Below are 16,579 nucleotides of genomic sequence, written 5' to 3' on the forward strand. Positions count from 1 at the left end.
ACAGGTATGTTGGCTGTTGAAGACTATGATCTCATCCAGGACAGCACACTGCCATGGCTGACTTCTCTCTGCTTTCATTGCCGACTTAAGAATGAAAAAAATAACAATTTTAGGAAATAATCTAACAGTGCTCTTAATAATAGTCATACAAAAGCTTGTAAAATATGCTACTTTAGGAACCGTCAGATGGGAGGAAAAATCAGTGGATTCCATCATTTTTCTTTCTTTAAATTCAGTAATGAGTAAACAGCATAAACAACAGAAACCTCCTAGAAATAGCCAGGTAGAACATAGTCAATGAAAACATGAAATGTTGGAATACTAGAGAGAAGCAGCTAGATAGGGGAAATATTTACCTTTCTTGGCTTTTACTTGGCAATGCTTAATATTTAATAAATTCTGAATGTTCAAGTCTCTGGCATTATTCTGTGAATCTATTTCTTACAAAAATTACATTTATAAGTGATTTTCCTAGGAACATTCTTTCTTGGTGACACAAAATTTGGTGCCTTAGTTCTTAAAATTTATAAAAATGACTTTTTTGTTTACTTGATTGTTTTTCCCAGCAAAAAAAAAATCAAGCATAGCAACTTATCACATCCTGGAATGAGAACTCTGCCCTCATTCCTACGTAATGATCCAGGACTTGGACTGTATTTTCTGTTTTCATAAACAGAAAGGCCTTTTCCATTCATCCAATAACATTACTCATTATTTCTTGACAATAATTATTTGACAACTCATTTGTTTTTCTTTGGGATACTATTTCTAATTAAGTTAAAATATAGATCAATTTCTGTTAATGGACTACAGTGTTCTTCATATCAGAAAAAATTATATCTCTATGGCTTTATAAAGACATTGAGTTCCAGGAATATTCTGAACAAAGTCAGAAATATCCAGTAATAGTCCCTGCCTTGGCCAGATTCCCAGTAATGTCATTGTGCCTTTCCCCAGCTAGTCTATTAGAATGCCGGCTTCTCGTCCATCCTTGTTTGATATGAAAGATTTCTCTTCTGGCCTGACTCCCTTTCTTCTCTCTGACCACCTGTCTTCCATCAAAAAGTACTTTATGAAAACTTTTAAAATAAAAGTGAAGTCCAAATAGTAGTGTTTTGAGAGTTATTTTTCTCCTCACAGAATTCTGGGTCAGACCTAGGGAATCCGTTTCTGTCAAGGTAATTGTATAACCCTTAGTGACTCTCCTTAGATTCACTAGCATCTAGGAGTTTCATAACTGACTTGAGATGTATTCCTTTTTACTTAATGAATATTGCAAAAGTTGGTTAGAATCATATTCTTAAATAGAGGATCTTAGAGAGGAAGCTAGCTTCAGAGGCAGGGGCATTCAATGCCACATTTTCCACCATGCAGCAGCTGTGTTTCATCCGCAGTTCCAGGCCCAGGGTAGAGGGTGGAGTACATCCTCACCTATTCCACTGGGTGAGCTCAAAGAAGGAATGAAAAGGTGACAGTGTCCTGGAGTGAGAGCCACATGGCTTATCTCAGCTGTGTTCTACAGTATAAAAGGCACCAGTTCTCGCAACAAGTCGACCTCGACTCAAATCCCAAAGAGCTACCTCCCAACTCTGTGACCTTGGGGAATTCATTAACCAACATGAGCCTTTGTTTTCTCATTCATAAAATAGAAAAACTATGCTGCATTCATCAGAGTCGAATCAGGAGACAGGAGCCACACCATTTGTTAACTAGGTAACTGAAAAGATAACTCTGGGGGTTGTTGTGGGGGTGGGGATGGTGTGCATTGAGACTGGTCCTGCAAGTGAGAGAAAAACTGCCAGCTGGATCCAGAAGCTGCTGATGTGATGCTCATGGGAATAGGAAGTAGGTACACGTCCATGGGGAAAAGCAAGTCCCCTTTCCTTCCTCCAACCTCACAGTCTCCCTCAGGTTTCCCTATTGACAAAGCCCGACAGGGAACAGCTGGTAAAACAGAAATCGGGTTTGCAGAATCCCAGCTCACAAAGCATAGAAGGGTGGATTTGGAGCTAAGACACCAAAGTCTAGCAGCTGGCACAAATGACATTTATGGCACATTCACTCCATGCTGAGCACAATACCAAGTGCTTTGCATCCATCCCCGTACTGAATTGTCTTAACAAATTAATGAAGCATCCTTATTTCCTAGATGATGAAGTAAAGAAGCCAGGTTCATCAAGTTGATGAGAAGATGTTGTCTGAGTCTTGTCTCTGTAAACAGACGTTGTCTCCTCCCACACCTCTCCTCCTCCCTGGCTTCAACAAATTCAATACTATTTGCAGAGCTTGGTGGTTCTTAGGGAGGGATAAGGGGAGTGGAGAGTCAGGCAAAGTTACAAAGGAGCAGAGGGGGGGAAATAAACCCATTCTGTGGTTCACAAGTATACAGAATGTGGCCCAACAACAGACAGATGGGAAGAAAGAACAAAATGGCTCTGAGGAAATCCACGTCGCAGGTAGCCAAAGACTGAATCAAGAAATGGCAGCCAGGGTGCCATTTCTTCAGTAGGGGAACACTGGTACTGGTTACTGAAGCCTTGGCCACTGGCATGGCCTGAGCATGTTGCCAGAGGAGGGCATATAGAAGTGCCACAAAGCAGGGGTGGAGCTCCTGAGAGAGTTCCATGGGAAAGGAGCATCATTCTTTGTGTCTTGACCTATCGCTGTGGCCTAGGCAGGGATCTGCACTGGGGCATGATGGCAAGAGACATTCCCAGCTGCAGGGCTGAACAAGGAGTCCAGCTTTAGCAAGAGCAGAGGGGATAAGAGGTGGCACCTTACTGAACTTCCCGGTTTCAGAGAGGACAGCATAGGTTTTCACAACAGTGCATTTGAGAGCAAACAGCTGCCATGTTGCCTCAAATGGCTTCAGAGAAAGAGCCAGTCTATAGAGAGCATTGTTGAGGTGGGAGCCACCAGGCTGTGTGAATAACACATTCCAACTGCCTTTGGTCAGCTTCTCTGGAAACAGACTCCGAGATGGAGACTCATGGGCAAGTGGTTCACGGAGGGGTGTAGTCAGTAATGACACCCATAAAGGGGCACAGGGCCAGCCAGAGGGAGAGGCTGAGCTGCCATGCAGATGCAACAGATGCCTCCACTGATTCCATCCTCAGCTGGAATTGGGATGGCCTTTTTAGAGTCCTCCAAAATTGGAATGTATCCTTTATCTCTAGCATAGATCTGTCATTGGGTGTTGTCCTCGGAGAGAGGTTGTAAACTTGTTCTGTGGGAAATTCCTGGATAGATGCCAGGTAAGAGCCTTTAGCAGCTGAGGGAATGAATGTTTTGGTCCTGAATGCAAGATCAGGGAGGGCCACCATAGCACCCACTCCACCTTCCATCAGTTCAATAAACATTTACTGAATAACTGCTATAAGTTAGGCACTGAGGTCAGGTGTGGTGGTTCATGCCTGTAATCCCAGCACTCTGGGAGGATGAGGTAGAAGTGTGGGTTGAGGCTAGGAGTTCAAGATCCCCCTGGGCAACAGAATGAGATCCCATCTTTGTAACACAAAATAAAATAAATAACATATAAAAAGTCAGGCACTGAGAAGTATATCAGTAATTGAGACAGACAAATATCTGACAAGGTAGAGTGACATTCACTAAACCTTTCTTTGCCTCAATGACCTCATCTCTAAACTACATGTAATAACAGCTCCTAACTCAGGATTGCTGCAAAGAGAGAATGAGACAATACATCTATCAAGTAAGAGGGAGTGGGTGGCAGAAATGAGAGTGAGGGTACTATCCTCAAGGCTCTTTGAAGAAGTGGGAAGAGGGATCATTTTTTGAAGGGTTTGTTCCTTTCAACAACATACACAGTATCTCTGCTGCTTCTGGAGAGCATTTGAGACAGGAGCAGCAGCAGCACTGGTACTGTGAGCATCTTGGTCTTGGCAACCACAGAAACATTGCAGGAGACCGCAGCAAACAGAGAGGGAGGATACAGGCTGAGTGCTACCCAAAAGAACTATTTTATAAGTGCACATGGAACTCCCTGTTAGGAGAGCCTCTAGTGACACACAGGACAATTTGGGAGGAAGCTGAGGGGCTGAGGTTCCCACACAACAGATGGAGATAAAGCCAGAAGAATTCTAGTTTGTATGCTCTTGTAACCCTGTTTGTCCCTCCCATCTGCCTCCTGCCACTATCACCACCCTTGTGTGGCCTGAGGTATTAAGAGCTGCATCTGGGTAATGGGCATCTGTTGCCACTCAGCCTCCACTCATCCACCTGGTAACCACAGCATGATTTTTCTCAGGAGGATCAGTAGCTGTGCCTGTCTCAGTTCATAAAATTATGGTGCAGTTGACTCCACCCTTGACTTGATGTATGGCGTATCATTCAAGCCTAGCCAATTAGAAAGAATATCACTTTTTTTTTTGTCACCACGATTGGTTCAGGGATGGGTATATGATCCAAAAGAAGCCAATAAAACTCAAAATGATTTTGCTCGGAATTCTAAGAAAACGATAATTACTTCTTTGCTAATAGATTTGAATGGGGTCTGCTGCTGCTGCTGGCATCTTGTAACCATGTGGGACAGTAATGTTTGGAAATTGAGCCAGCATGGAGAACCGAGGTGAGAGAGAGAGAGAGTGGTTGGAGTCCAGTGATACCATCTGAGTCTAGATCTACCTTAGATTTTTCAGTTATGAGAGCCAATGCATCTTGGTTTTGCTTAAGGGTGTTTGTGTTATTTTTCTCTTTCACTCTCAACCAAGAATATCTTGACAGATGCAATCTATGAAACAAGCAGAAAAAAACTGGGAACATGAAGACATGCAAGCTAATTTTTGTTCCCCTTTTCTCCTTTCATTTAATTTCATTATAACTATGAGATGTAAGCAGGAGTGATGGTTTTATTGTCTCACTGAAGAGGTGCTAAAATTATAACGTTGTTATGTTGAATGACTTGCCCAAAGTCTTCTAGCTAATAGATGATAGAGCTTGGAGTTGGCCACCTTCTAATTGGGGAAACAGGGAAAGCCAACAAGATCAGGAAGGCAGGAGAATAGGGTAAGGAGGCAGGGAACCTAAGGTGGATTCACCCTGACTTCCTAGAACTAAATCGAAAGGAAAATCCTAACTTTCCACATCTAAGTACCAAAAGGCCCAGAGGCTACTCCCTTTGCAAACCCCTACCATTCCTGGTAGGAAAGGTAGTACCACTGGAAAATTGAAAGTACCACTGATTCTGCAACCAATCAGATGTTTACATAGGAGTGTAACGTTGGAACTTCACTTCGGCCTCTGATTGGTTGCTGTCCAGTCAGACTGATTGTGGGCCAAGTCTTCATTTGCACAGAGGTGCAACTTTGTAACTTCACTTTAGCCTCTGATTGGTTGCTTTCCAGAATGATTGTGGGGCCACCCTTTCATTTACAAGGGGTGAACACCAAGTGGCCAATGAAAAACCTCTAGCAGGAATTTGGACCCCAGAAGATTCTGTATCTGGGGCCCTTGAGTTGCTGCTCAGCCTGTTCCCATGCTGCGGAGTGTACTTTCATTTTCAATAAATCTGTTTTCATTGCTTCATTGTTTCCTTGCTTTGCTGTACATTTTGTCTAATTTTTTCTTCTAAAATGCCAAGAACCTGGACAACTTGCAGTCAAGTCCCTCTACCAGTAACATCAGTACACCAAAACATGACAGTTAAGAAGGCCTACTTACTGGGACTATCTTAAAAATAATTTTAGAAAATTATGTAATGCTTCAAACATTTTCTGTTTACATCTGTTGATCAACTTTTATTCTGGCAGCAAATCCATATCTGTACAGGTCTGCAGCAACCTCACTTCTTGCCTCCTCAGAAGAAAGAATTCGACTGAGGGGCATAAGGCGGAAGGAGATCGAGGCAAGTTTTAGAGCAGGAGTGAAAGTTTATTAAAAAGCTTTAGAGAAGGAATGAAAGGAAGAGAAGTATACTTGGAAGAGGGCCAAGCTGGCGACTTGAGAGATCAAGTGCACAGTTTGACTTTTTGATTTGGGGTTTTATATGTTGGCATACTTCCGGGGTCTTGCATTACTTCTCCCCAGAGTCTTTCCTTGGGGTGGGCTGCCCACATTTGCAGTGGCCTGCTGGCACCTGGGAGGGGCCACATGCAGTGTGTTTACCGGAGTTGTATGCATGCTCACTTGAGTTCTTCCCTTACCAGTTGAGCATTCCTAGAGGAAGGTCATATGCCAGTTAAACTTCACCATTTTACCTCTTAATGCACATGCTGGAGCCCACCCACTCAACTCCTGAGATCTTATTGGGAGGCTGCTGATCACCAGCTTCAGGTGTTTTCTATTAGAAGACTGCCTTCTCCTGGTACTGGCTGTGACCAATTATTATTTTAGCAAGATAGTTAACAAAACTGCCTATTACCTGGTGATCACCTGACATTCCTAGTGTGTGTGGGGAACCCTCTCCTGCCATGTTCAAGCCTGACCAGCTATCTACTGTAACGCTGTTGGTCATATTTACAAACCCACACAGTTTCTCATATTAATGGAGAGAAAAAAAAATGCCAGTAAGAAACAAATTCAAATGATCAAAAAGAACGTATTAAATGCTTAGAAACTGCTTCATCAGCTCCCATCTCATTTCCTCAGCTCTGTGCCTCAGGTCTCCAGAGCTGCCCACTGAACTCTCCACCTGAGAGCAGTTCTGCAATAGTTGCTACAAAAAATCAGTGCTGGGTATAGGTAACATTTAAACAGCTCTGAATTTTCTGCTCCCAACCATGAGTCACTTTCCTGGCCTGGGAGTCCCAGTGTTAAGTGATGCCCAAGGACATTGAGACAGACCAACTGACAAGTAGATTGGTTCCTTCCATTATCCATTCCAAATTCTCCAAGGCCTCACTGTCTACCTGCTGAGATGTGAACATCTTTTATTAAAAAACTTGGTGGGGGGCAGGCTCTTGCCTCATTCATTCATTCATGCAACAAATACCAGTCATAAACCTACGATGTGTCAGACACTGGGCTAGACTCTGAAGGCACAAAGCCCACAAATAAACAGCCCCTACCTTCAACAGATTTATGACCTTATATAGAGAGACCCATACCCATAGAAACAAGGGATTTCAAAGAATTTAGGTGCTATGATAACAGTGTATAGAAGAGTACAATGGGGGAAAATAAAGGAGGGATCAGTTCTTTGAGAGGCAGCAGGCTGGAAAGGCATACAGGTGGTTGGTGCTTACAGCAATCTTGAAAGAGATGGAGGTCTTTGCCAGTAGATGGGGATGTGACCACATAGGGGAATTCCAGATGGAGGCAGTAACAGGAACTTGCCACTTCAGCCTCAGGTAACAGAAAACGCAACCCCAATGGGTTTAAGCAAGAAGTAAACTGGTTGTAGAGCTGAGTAAGGAAACAAACAAATGAACAAAACGCCCAAGAGTAGACTTGTCAGGAAGAGCTGGATTCAGGGCCCACGCACTGTCCTCAGGACTTGATTTCTCTCTGTCTCTCATCCGTTTCCTCTGAGGTGGCTCCAGTGCTCTCAAGATGGTGACAGCAGACTTGACCCTATATCGTCTCAGGTGTCGGGTTTAGAGAAAAGAATACTACCACATGCCACTGTTTCAGAAAATGTCTCACAGCATCTCAGTGGCTCTGGGGAGGTGACAGTCATATGCCCCTGAAGAAATCCCTGTGGCGAGGCGAGGTGAACTGTGGCCTGAGTCATCGCGCCCATGTAGAGATGGGTGGAGCGTCCTCACTGGGACAACTTGCTCTAAGAGTCTAGAAGGACAATCTGGGCACTGTTCTTACAAGAAAAGAGTGTTGAAAACAAACCTTCGTTTCAGCACCAGTCTTGCTGTGACCAGAAATCTGGAGCAGCTCAACACCATAGGGCTCCAAGTAACCAGCACCAAATCAGATTCTCCAGAAGGACTGATTTCAGTCATCTCACTTGTAAGCAGCTATCTTCTCTAGAGTCCAAACTTTGGGAAAATTTTCACTTCCTTCCCACTGGAGAGCCTCAGCCTCTGAAGGGAGCCAGAAAGCGCTGCAGTCTTGAGAGGCTGTCCGACTCCCTGGGAGTCCTGGCTTAGCCACAGACCTGGACATAGTCCCTGCTTCCTTCTCTCCTCTACCACCGACTCCAACCCTCTGTATGTATATATATGTTTGTTTGTTTGTTTGTTTGTTTTTGAGTTGGAGATCTTGCTCTGTTGCCTGGGCTTGAGTGCAGTGGCATGATCTCGGCTCACTGCAATCTCTGCCTGGCCGGTTCAAGCAATTCTCCTGCTTCAGCCTTCCAAGTAGCTGGGATTACAAATGCAGCCACCACATGCCTGGCTGATTTTCCTATTTTCAGTAGAGATGAGGTTTTACCATATTGGCCAGGTTGGTCTCGAACTCCCAACCTTAAGTGAACCACCAGCCTCAGCCTCCCAAAGTGCTGGGATTACAGGCATAAGCCACCTAGCCCAGCCAGCATAATATTTTCCATTGTATACATATACCACAGCTTGTTTATCTATTCCATTGATAAATACTTGGGCTATTTCACCTTTTAGCTGTTACGAATAAAGCTACAATCAGCATTTGTGTACAGGTGTTTGCGGGGACATATGTTTTTATTTCTTTTGGGCAAATACCCAGAAATGGGATCTCCAAGTCAAAAGTACATGTTTAACTTTGTAAGAAAGTAAGCAGATGCATATTTACCAGAATAACAGAATATTCATGTATGTCAGTACTCTGGGCCATGGCCATACTCTTGTCATTAGCAAAATGGGAATACAGCAATATTTACCCTGTCTAATTCTTGCCACCGTTGTGATGAGTAGAATGGATAATGTACATTAAAACATCATAAGGTGCTAAATTGTGCAGTGTGAAGAAAGAGCTATAGAGATTCTGAGGAAAGGGAGATAAATGAGGGCTGAAGAAATCACAGAAGACTGACTGGAAAAGGAGCTCACCTTTGGATGCTCAATTAAATTTGCCCAACAGGGGGATGAAAAGACAGATGGATGAATGGAATGGATACATGACATATCCTCAAGGAATAAAAAATTTTTAAAGAATATAAGAAGTACATTAATTCATTTATTTGTGACACGTTTTTAAAACATAAAGAAGGTCCCAAATAACTGCGATATTTGATGTCGTTTTGGGTGCTCAATTGAGGAAAGAAAGACAGTGCTCCCATCAAAGAAAAAGGGTCCTCTTGTCTCTTCCTTCAAATTAAGGTATCATCAAGCTCTATTTAGGCTTTTCTCTATCATTTTTATTTTTTACTAAAAACCAAAAATAAGCAAGGCAAGGAATGGAAAATAAAAGGTGATGAATGTACAAGTTATCAAAGAATTGTTATTTTTATATAATATAACTCTAATATTGATTTTTTCCCTAGAATTTTCTAGTTGCCCAGGTCCCCCTCTTACTGAGGAAGATTCATGCTTTGCTCAGGGTCAGGGAGGTGAGGCAGTATCCCCTTTGCTGGTGGCTGGAGACCTTGCAAGCCCTTTCTCACTGTCGACTTGCGTCTTTATGCTTGCTGCTCCCTTTTGAAGGGCTCTTTTCCCTTTCTTATTATTTTATTGTTCAGCTCTCATTTTAAATACTACCACAGTAAGGATGCCCTGCTCACACAGGCCTCTTTATCATACCACATTGTTTTAATTCCCTACAGAGTTTTTATCACTGAAGATATTTTTCATGTATTTGTTTGCTTCCTTAGTGTCCATTTTCCCATTGGAACACATGCTCCTCAAGAAGAGCAAGAACTTTGTCTTCCATACTGCCATGCCCCCCACTACTGTAGTTCCTGGTGCATAAGAGGAACTCAATAAATATTTGATGAATGAATACATCAGATCATGAATACATAAGATTGCCCCTTGGAGAAGCGGAAGAGATGGGAAGTGTACCAACCCAGGATATGAATGAATTGCCTGAGTTAGTATCCAAAATAAACTGAGAAGAATCTGGAAATGATTTAGTTTAGAGTCAATTAGCAAGAATAGGTTTTCTACTATGTGGGGTTTGAGAGATGGTTTACTTTTAGTTATAGAGGAATAAAGGAAGTTCCATTTCTGAGACATCTTAATCTATAACTGTAAGATTTATACATGCTACACAATTGATAAAGGGAAGGAAGGACCAAGGGAAGAAGGAAAGGAGTTCTCATAGTAAAGAGAGAAGTTAAAAGCATTTGCTAAGGTCAAACTCATTGTGTAACCATTTATTAGTGAGAAGCTGTTTGACTATCCAGTATACCAGCTAATTTATCTTAAAAGTCCAATCCTTCATCTGGATCAGCACTGTCCAGTAGCTGTAGCTCCTGGGACATTTGAAATCTGACTAGTACAACTGAGGAACTAATTTTTTAAACCTTATTTTAATTAATGTAAGTTTAAATAAGCCACATGTAGCTAGGAAACAGTAAATTCCAACACTTAGTGTAACACAGCTATTATCTAGATGCTGTAACTACTGTATTGGACAGCATCTAGATAATTAGCTGTGCTACACTTAAGTGTTGGAATTTACTGTTTCTTAGAACAATTTTAGAAGTCATCATGTTTAAAAATGAACATAATGGAGCTAGTTTTTTGGATAAGTGGAGATTCAACTTCAATAAAAATAGAGAAGAAACAATAATTTTGGAGGATCTGATCACCTTTCTGGCTACTAACTGTGTCTAATTTCCTTTTTTGGAAGCCAAGAAGAAAGTTTATTTCATTACTGTAGTGCTTTTTGGAGAGATTAAAAAAAAATAAAATGTCCAACTACCAGATCTTTATCTGAATACTACCCACTTGAACATTTACTGATTCCTTTATTTTCTTTTGCCCCGAAAAGTTCAGTTAATTGTTGGTTTTGCTATTACAAAATTTGTTTGGTGATAATAGTTTGGAAGATAGAGAGTTATTTACCTGGTATGTTTCTGGATAAGATACTTTGAACTCCTTAAGTTTTCAGATCTGCTAGAGCTATCTTTGATGAGATGACAACTTGGAAAAGGGTTCTGTCAAGTGCAGTTGCATAATTACTCTGGAGAAAATCACATGGTTTTGTAGTTTCTCTTTTTAAATTCATTTTTCCTGCTTGGTGTTGTGGTCTGAATGCTTATGTCCCCCAAAAATTCACATGTGAAAATTCTAATCCCCACGGTGATGGCATGAAGGAGTGGGTCCTTTAGGTGATTAGGAAATGAGGGTGGAGCCCTCAAGAATAGAATTAGTGTCCTTATAAAAGAGGACTCAGCCCAGCCATAGTGGCTCACGCCTGTAATCCCAGTACTTTGGGAGGCCAAGGCAGGAGAATCACTTTAGCTCAGGAGTTCGAGACCAGCCTGGGGAACATGGCAAAACCCCATCTCTACAAAAAACAAAAATAAAAATAAATTGCCAGGAGTAGTGGTGTGTGCCTTTAGTCCTAGCTATCTACTTGTGGGGCTGTGGTGGCAGGATCGCTTGAGCCTAGGAGGTTGAAGCTACAGGGAGCAGTGTTTGCAACACTGTACTCCAGCTTGGGTGACAAAGTAAGACCCTGTCTCAAAAAAATAATAATCAAGTAAATAAATAGGGGCCCCAGAGAGCTGCCTTGCCCCCTCCATCATGTGAGGACTCGGTGAGAAGGGGCTGTCTATGAGGAACAGGCCCTCTCCAGACACAGAATCTGCCAGCACCTTGATCTGAACTTCCCAGTCTCTGGAACAGTGAGCAAGAGATGTGTATTGTTTATAAGATACTCAGTATATGGTATTTTTGTTATAGCAGCCCAAACAGACTAAGACACTTGATTTTTATTTTCCTCTGCTACAAGTCTTTTGCTGTTAATCATAGTGTAGGAGGTTTTGTTTTGTTTTAATAAAAGGAGAAATGCAGTCCAAAGATTATCTCTAGATTTGTGATACCAGTAAGGGCCATAACATCCCACATATACTTTCAATAGAGTACTGAAATAACCCAACGTAGTGACCTCTCTCATAAAACCAAGAAGCACTCAAGTGTACACTCCTGTGAGTGTCACAAAGTTCAATTCTTGATGGCTGTAGTCTTACTGGAGGCAGCAATGAAGTGTTTCTTTTACTCCTATACTGAGAATTTGAAAATAAAGTTGCCTCTGAGAATAAAACCCTAAAATCCATCCATGTGACAACCATAGGAGTATACCACATAGATCTCCTCCAAGACAGAATCTGCCAAAGGACTGTCATTAGCTGGCAGCCTCCATCTGCCACACTCCTGGGATCTGCTGCATCACACATGCCAAGCCATACTCTAGCCAGGCTGCTCAGCCAATGACTGAACAAGTCAGAGGCACCAGAGCCAGGTGGCTCCTCCCCAACACAGGTGTCCTCTAGCAGGCCATCTTTGCTAGAGCTCCCTATTGTCCTGGCCAAGATTTTACTCAGGGCTGCACTATGATCTGAAGCACTTCCAGCCCAAACCCCCTTCTTTCCTGAATTCCTCTCACAGGTGTCAGACCTGCACTGCAGTTAGAGGCTCCTCACCTACTCATGGTTCTTCTTCCCTTTGTCCTCCATTGACATTTCCCCGATATATCTTTTGCACATTGATCTTTTGCAGAATCAGGTTCTGTACTGGTGTCTGCTTCTCAGAAGACCTAAACCAACAAAATACAAAATGAATGAGACTAATTGAAGAAATAACCTTAAAGAGCATTCTCAACAGTAAGAGGAGGAGCCACTTCTCTTCTAACCAATACTGTTATCTACAGTGCCTGGTACAGCACTTGGCATAGAGCAGGCTCTTGATAACTTGTGGAAGGAAGGAGGGGGAAACAGAGGGAGGGAGGGAAAATGAATGATTTTTGGATAGCTGGGACTGAAAAATCTTATCAAGCCTTAGTGAATGTTAAAAAAAAAAAGCCATACCATTAGAAGGAAAATCTGTAGGCAGAAAAGGTGGTCAGTCTGGAATTTAGATAAAGGAGTTTCAAAGAGTGAAAATTTGCGTGTGTCTCCAGCATTGTCTGGGAGAGACATGTATGCACACACAGATGCATACACATACTTATACATGTATCAATCTCTAATATGCATAAATTCTAATACATAGGAAGTAATATGTATATTATACATATATTTATATGCCTGTCATTTTGCTCAGAATACCCAGCACCTATAAATAATACCTAAATATGCCTCCAAGGTAAAAGGAAAATGAAACAAACAAAAAATTCTCTAGATACTGCCAATGGAAACACTACAAATTGAGAAAACAGAGACAACTGCCAGCCCTAGGCAGAGACAGTGTTTCCGTTGCTCTAACTTCCCATTTGTACAATTAGTCTTACACAGTGGGCCAGGATATGCCTGTCATTAGCATCTGGAAAATATCCCTCTGTTAAGAAGCATCAATTCCAGTATCTCTGAGAAAAAGCTCTTGTCTCCATGAAGAGCTATAATCCCATCAAATTCAATCAAATGGGTAAGTCCCTTGCTGTTTTTTAAAATTAATAAACATTTAATACCCACAATAAATATAGTTTGATATTTAAGTATTTTGGCTTCATTCAGAATTTACTTAGAATGATGCTTTCCCATGTAGCTATTTTGCAACTATCTTAGCGAAAAAAATACATATTGAGGGTTCTACTTGTTTCTTAGGAAAATAAGGCTTATACTGGGATTTTTTAAAAGCATTTATAAGACAAGAATTTTCAGAATTCTGAGGACAAAGGACGCAGGGCACATACATTTAACTAGTTTTTATTAATATAATGGTTTTAGAAATGTGTTCATAGCCATGATTATAAATATGCATATATGTATATATATACATGTAATATATACACATATATGTGCATGTATATATGTAAATTTTGCAGTTCTCTGTTAAGCTCAAAACTTTAAAGAATGTAAATTACACAGTCTCATAGTTCTAAAGACTTTGCTTGCATATAACATTTATTTGGATAATGCCTTTTAGGAGTTAGCTTACTTTTTCAGAAGCATAACCCTTAAGCAGTCTTGTAACACATAACCAGGTTCACAGGGGAAATACAAACTCTTTTACTTAAATTGTTTAGTGGCTAATGAATGTAAATCTTTTCCTTGAGGAACAAATAAACAGCAATTTGAGTTGAGGTAGACTGCTATCTCTATCTCTGCCAATGATTAGAATGGTGTTCTCCAAATGGCAGTTTAGACCAATAAGTAAACAGGAAGTTACTTGTGAATGGAGCTAAGACAGAAAAAGATCCACTATCATTCCTCTCGGGAAGTCGTCATTCTAAGCCAGTCTCTTATTACGGTAATGTTGACACTAAAATCATTATCATTGCTTTTTTTTTTTTAATTGGTGGCTTTTCCAAAAGCAAAGAACCAGAAGAACTTGGAACTAAAACAAACTCTTCAAATCCCTGGATAATACTTTTATCATAGAAGAGACACTGGAAAGAAAGGGGACTAAAGTGGCACTCGTATTGTATTTGGGTGGCAAAGTTGAGTCATTTTCTTCTTTCTTTTTTAAATAGTTTCCAGATTTTACATAAGGAGGGGTATTTCCTTCATACTTAAGGAAATTTTTACTTGAAAACAAAAAGAAGAAGAGATGGTTAATAACGATGGAAGCCCATAGAGCAAAACTGGAGAGAGCTTCAGTGTTCTTTCTTGGCATGGGTTATGGTTCAGGCACTGATGCCAAGCTCTTGCCCCAAGCTTTGAGAATCAGTGAGCGAGGACAGCACAGGGACCCCAAGATTTTCTGGGGAAAAAAGGGATCTGGGCTGATACCCCCTGATAATTTTGATATTTCTTGCTCTGGACTCCTGGCCCCTTGTTAGCAGCCAGTCTTGGTGGCATTCCCTCATTTTTAACATCCCAGCACTTCCCCCAGTGGCCTTATTGCACTGCCTGCCTTGCAGACAACTGCCATCTTAACACAACTTATAGTTACGAGTAACACTGAGTCTTGGTGAGAAAGCCAGATGAATTAGCTACAAAAGCATCCAACCAGCTAAATGGTTCAATCTGTTGGATGAGGTTCTTTAAATATGATGAGTATACCTAACAAACAAAAAGATATCTATTACCTACAGTTCATACAAATCACTTTTATAGGCAAAGATTCATCCCCAAAAGTCAACAAAATAAAACAATTCCAAGAAGTTTTGGGTTGACTTGGTATTGTTGTTAGCAGTACTTCTTACTCCATGGTCCTTATTACCATCAATGGCCCACATGTTGACATATTTTTTTTTAGGGTCAAGGTAATATTTTTAACACTTGTCCTTATAGCTCTTCTCACACCCAAGTTGTCTCCATATGACATGGTAGAACCCTGGACTCTCTCAACAGTCTTTCCCAAATTCTTAGAGGCTTATTGCCATGTGGAAGTGGGGTGGCCTGTTGTTCTGAAGCATTCACCTCAGGCTTGGTCCTTCTTTCTCAGGAAAATATTTGCTTCCATGCTGCTTCCAAGAAGAGGAAAGGACCTCTTATACAACAGCTCCAGAGTAGTAAGGAGAGCTCTCTGATTGGACAGCCCCTGGTCACATGTCCCACTGGGGGCTAGAGAAGCAGTGAATGGAATCAGTGCTCACAGAACCACATGGCACAGGGAAGGGTGGCTCCCCAAGGAAGGGATCCTGAGTAGATAAACAGCATATGTCTGTTCATGCTGTCTCCATGTGTACTTAGCATTCCTGAATGCTCTGATGGATTAACATGCAGTATTGATGAAAACCTTGAGTTTTCCAGTTAGCCTGGGTTCAGATCCCAGCTTTTTTTTTTTTTTTTTAACAGGATCTCACTCTGTCACTCAGGCTGAAGTGCAGTGGCCGGATTGTAACTCGCTGCAGCCTTGACCTCCTGGGCTCAGGTGATCTTCCCATCTCAGCCTCCCAAGTAGCTGGGACTACAGGGGCACACCGCCATTACCTGCTAATTACAAAAACATTTTTTTAGTAGAGACAGTGTGTCACTGTGTGGCCAGGCTGGTGTCAAACTCCTAGGCTCAAGTGATTCTTCCACCTCTGCCTCCCAAAGTGATGGGATAACAGTCACTGTGCCCAACCTTCAGCTTTTTTTTCCTCCAGCTTTTTACTTATATATTATAGGTCTTAAAGCCAGGCATATTGGCTCACACTAGTAATCCCAGCACTTTGAGAAGCCAAGTCAGGAGGATCTATTGAGCCCAGGAGTTCAAGCCCAGCCTGGGCGACATAGTGAGATTCTGTCTCTACAAAAATTAAAAAAAAAAAAAAGTTAGCCTGGGCCAGGTACCACGGCTCACATCTGTAATCCCAGCACTTTGGGAGGCCAAGGCACGTGGATCACTTGAGGTCAGGCATTCAAGACCAGCCTAGCCAACATAGTGAAACCCCATCTCTACTGAAAATACAAAAATTAGCCAGGTGTGGTGGTGGGCGCCTGTAATTCCAGCTACTCAGGAGGCTGAGGTAGGAGAATCGCTTGAACCTCGGAGGTGGAGGTTGCAGTGAGCTGAGATCACATCATTGCACTCCAGTCTGGGTGACAGAGTAAGACTACCTTTCAAAAAAATAAATAATAATAATAATTAGCCTGGTGTGGTGGCACATGCTTGTAGCCCCAGCTACTCAGGAGGCTGAGATGGGAGGATTGCTT

The 16,579-nt window shown here is 41.8% G+C and overlaps 1 long non-coding RNA gene across 6 annotated transcripts in view; it reads right to left on the reverse strand.

The window, feature by feature from the left end:
- LOC103788800 (uncharacterized) overlaps window positions 1–16,579 on the reverse strand; it is a 57,809-nt gene that overhangs the window by 36,281 nt on the left and 4,949 nt on the right. For 4 of the 6 annotated variants that reach the window (XR_008477495.2, XR_001907839.4, XR_008477493.2 and 1 more), the window contains exon 4: window positions 12,479–12,591. This is a non-coding gene — a long non-coding RNA (uncharacterized LOC103788800). Of the gene's footprint in view, window positions 1–12,478; window positions 12,592–13,683; window positions 15,875–16,579 lie in introns of those variants that run through there. The other 2 variants (XR_013528589.1, XR_013528588.1) reach the window with 1 other exon arrangement.

The sequence above is a fragment of the Callithrix jacchus genome, chromosome 17 (assembly GCF_049354715.1).
Source record: "Callithrix jacchus isolate 240 chromosome 17, calJac240_pri, whole genome shotgun sequence".
NCBI lineage: Eukaryota > Metazoa > Chordata > Mammalia > Primates > Cebidae > Callithrix > Callithrix jacchus.